Here is a 3922-nt window from a genome sequence, read left to right as displayed (position 1 = left end):
AGTTTTTCTAGTTTTACCTATTTCTTTGCAAATTCCTTGATGTCATTTGTTTTGACAGCTGAGTAATATTCCACTGTATAAACATACACCCATTTGCTTCACCCATTCTTCACTTGATGAACATTTTAGCCAGTTTCCAGATATTAATTTCCATAATTGGTGGAAAAGTTTGCACCACAACCAACCATAGGCCAGTGTTTCCCTTGTTCTACAGCCTCACAAGCATGAGTTGTCACTTGTGTTACTGATCTTAGCCATACTATAGCTAAATATATAAAATGGAATCTCAAAGTAGTTTTGATTTTCATTTTCCTGGTGGCTAAGGATGTACAACATTTCTCTTAAATGTTTCTCAGCAATTTGAGTTTTCTTTCTTTCTTTCCTCATTAAACTTGCTTTAATGGGTCTCAAAATTCTGTGACAGATTTTTTGTCAAGTTATTTCCATTAAAAAGTACTGATTTCTGAAAACTAATAACTTAAAACTGCCACAAACACACACACAAAAAAATGGTCCACATAACGTTCTTTCCTTCTGAAGGTTTTACGATGCATTGTTATCATTAACTAGTCTTTTACTATTAAACTTAAATGGCCAATTGAGACGAACAGTTCTGAGACTGTTCTTTCACCACTGATTAAGACTGGGGTGACAGGTGTTAAGGATAATATTCATCTAGCCTTCTGAGCTTTCTGGACAGATTTGGTGATTTTGCCAGCTCCAGCAACCTTCTTGTCCACAGTTTTAATGACACCCACAGCAACTGTCTGCCTCATGTTGTGAACAGCAAAATGACCAAGTGGAGGATAGTAGAGAAGCTCTCAATACACATGGACTTTCCAGGGTCCATATCAATGATGGCAGCATCACCAGACTTCAAGTATTTGGGGACATCTTCCAGCTTCTTGCCAGAACGATGATTGATCTTTTCTTTAATCTCAACAAACTTGCATGCTATGTGGGCTGAATGACAATCCAGAACAGGAGCATAGCCAGCACCAATTTGGTCTGGATGGTTCAGGATAATTACCTGGGCAGTGAAACCAATTTTCTTAATATACGTCCTTATTTCCTTAACAATTTCCTCGTATCTCCTCTGACTCTATGGTGGCTCAGTGGAATCCATTTCATTGAAATCAACAATTAGCTGTTTCATACCCAGGTTATAAGACAGAAGAGCATGCTCATGGGTCTGCTGGTTCTTGGAGATACCAGCTTCAAATTCACCAATGCCAACAGCAACAATCAGGACAACACAGTCAGCCTGAGATGTGCCTGTAATCATGTTTTTGATGAAGTCTCTGTGTCCTGGGGCATCAATGATTGACACATAGTATTTGCTTGTCTCCAATTTCCACAGGGACATGTCAATAGTGATACCACGTTCATGCTCAGCTTTCAGTTTGTCCAAGACCCAGGTATACTTGAAGGAGCCTTTTCCTTTCTCAGAAGCCTTCTTCTCAAACTTTTTGATGGTTCCTTGGTTGATTCCACCACGTTTGTAGATCAGGTGTTCAGTTGTGGTGGACTTGCTGAATTTACCTGTCCAATTTCAATGATGTTGATGTGAGTCTTTTCCTTTCCCATTTTTCTTTAAATTAGCAGTGGCTTTCACAACACCTGTGTTCTCACGGTGAACCTGGTGCCCATTTGAGTCTTCTCCATTGAGCATTCTCTGTTTATATCTAGACCTCATATTTTATTAGATTATTTTTTTGATATTGAGCTTCTTCAGTTTTTTATATATTTTGGATATTAGGCTTCTGTTGGAAGTGAGGTTGGTGCAGTTATGTTCCTATTTTGTAGGCTCCTGTTTTATACTATTGATGGTGAAACTTTTCAGTATCATAAGGTCCCATTTATTAATTATTGATCCCAATTATTGATCTTAGTGCCTCTATTATTGGTGTTCTGTCCAGGAAGTTGTCTCCAGTGTCCATGAATTCAAGATTATTCATCACTTTCTCTTCCATCAAGTTCTGTATATCTGGTTTTATTTTAAGTTCTTTGATCCATTTGGAATTGGAATGATTATAGGTCTATGTGCTGATTTCTTGATTGGATAGTGTTTTGTTTCTTAGTTGCTGTTTTCACTCTTGATTTTCTTGATGCTTCTGTATTGCATAATAGAACATTTTCTTTGGCCTTGATAGTTATGGCCACTGGAGGCATGTGTCTGGGTATTGAGAGTTGACACTTAAAATTGTGGATAGGCTAATGATCTAATGGTGTTTACAGGAGTGAGGAGAGCAAAATGTTCAGCCAGGATCTTCCTACTTCATCTCCCTTAGATAGGTGAATTTCATCAAGGTGCTGGAGATGAGATTATGATGTTAGGTCTAGAGGAACAGAATGTAAGGGGAAAACATCTTCCCTGATTTCTTGATATGAGTAGTCTGTGGGTAAGCAGTGAGTCACTGATAGAGTTGGTGACTAGAATAAAGTATCAAGTTATAGAGGGGAAGGCCTGTAGGATCCATAGGTCATGTGGTCAAATTTGTAAAGAAGGATGCCACAGGTGGTCTGTTGTAGAGATAAGGATGAGACTAAGGGATTAGATTTGCAGGAGAGGAAGAAGTGGTGAAGGCCTTCAGTTAGTTTACCTATATCCCTGGTCTACATTTCTGATACCTTAGTCAAGATTTCTATTCCTGCACAAAACATTGTGACTAAGAAGCAAGTTGGGGAGGAAAGAATATATTACACCTCCACATTGCTGATCATAACCAAAGGATATCAGGATAGGACTCACACAGTGCAGGAACTTGGAGGCAGGAGCTAATGCAGAGGCCATGGAGAGCTGCTGCTTACTGTATTGCTTCCTCTAGCTTGCTCAGCTTGCTTTCTTTTAGAACCCAGGACTACCAGTCCAGGGATGGCACCACCCACAATGGACCTTCCTATCCTTGATCACTAATTGAGAAAATGCCTTACAGTTGAATCTCATGGAGGCATTTCCTTAAGGGAGGCTCCTTTTTTCTGTGATAACTCCAGTTTGTTTCAAGCTAACATATAAAACCAGCCAGTACAACTGATGTTTTTTATGGGAAATGTTTGCTGGAATAATGGAATTGGGGACTGGAGTAATGAGATGCATTTCAGGAAATAATATTGGCAAGGAAGATCTTTGTGATCCATTGGGGATGTTGTCAGAGACAACAGGGAGATAAGCAGGCTTTCTGCTGCACAGCTGGAGATATTAATGGGAGAATTGGATCTGAAAGACAAGAAAGAAAGTGTGGATCATCTCTCTGTTGTTGCCTAGTTGTTGTCCTCGCAGAAATATGCCTGCAGGTGTTGAGATAGAACAAAGCAATGAGTTGGTTGGAGTGTGGTTATGTTGCTCTAAGGTAGAAGTCTGACATTACCAGAAAGCCTGATTACATGAGCTCAGTGCAAAATGGTGGAATCCCTTTGTCAGCAGGGCTTTTCTTTTATCTGATTTTATCTGAAGAATTTGAAACCTCTTTACCCTCTACCTTCAGAATATCACATAGCCTTGCAGATTACAGGTTAACTTCCTTTCTCCCAAGGAGAAATCATTAATCAAGCACCAGAGATTTCTGTAATGCCACCCATGCTAATTGAGGTATCTCAGTACTTTAAGCCAATCACTTATTTGCCCACCCTGGATATTCCTACCCACTTTCCCAAAACTATAAACCTATTGACTCACCCTGAATACAGTTGTTCTATCTTCTGGAAGCTGATCCTGGAATAATGTCATTTTCATGATTACTCACAGGCCCATTCAAAACTGTGTTCCTTGACTCTACTCCTTTTGTCCACATGGGGCCTGTGGCCGATGATGCTAGAGAGAAAAGAGACCCACATGGTTATAAGAGAAAGGTCTGTTGTACCCAAAGGAGACAGGAGCAGAAGGCCAGGTTTTCTATTGTGGAACTGTGGATGAGACTGGGGG

The 3922-nt window shown here is 39.9% G+C and overlaps 1 pseudogene; it reads right to left on the bottom strand.

The window, feature by feature from the left end:
* Window positions 1–772: 772 nt before the first annotated feature.
* On the bottom strand, window positions 773–1587 carry LOC127683679 (elongation factor 1-alpha, somatic form-like; annotated as a pseudogene).
* Between the last annotated feature and the right edge of the window lie 2335 nt (window positions 1588–3922).

Source organism: Apodemus sylvaticus, chromosome 4 (assembly GCF_947179515.1).
Source record: "Apodemus sylvaticus chromosome 4, mApoSyl1.1, whole genome shotgun sequence".
In the NCBI taxonomy this organism is placed as follows: domain Eukaryota; kingdom Metazoa; phylum Chordata; class Mammalia; order Rodentia; family Muridae; genus Apodemus; species Apodemus sylvaticus.
Note: the sequence above shows the minus strand (reverse complement) of the source record. Positions and strands in the feature narration are given on the sequence as shown.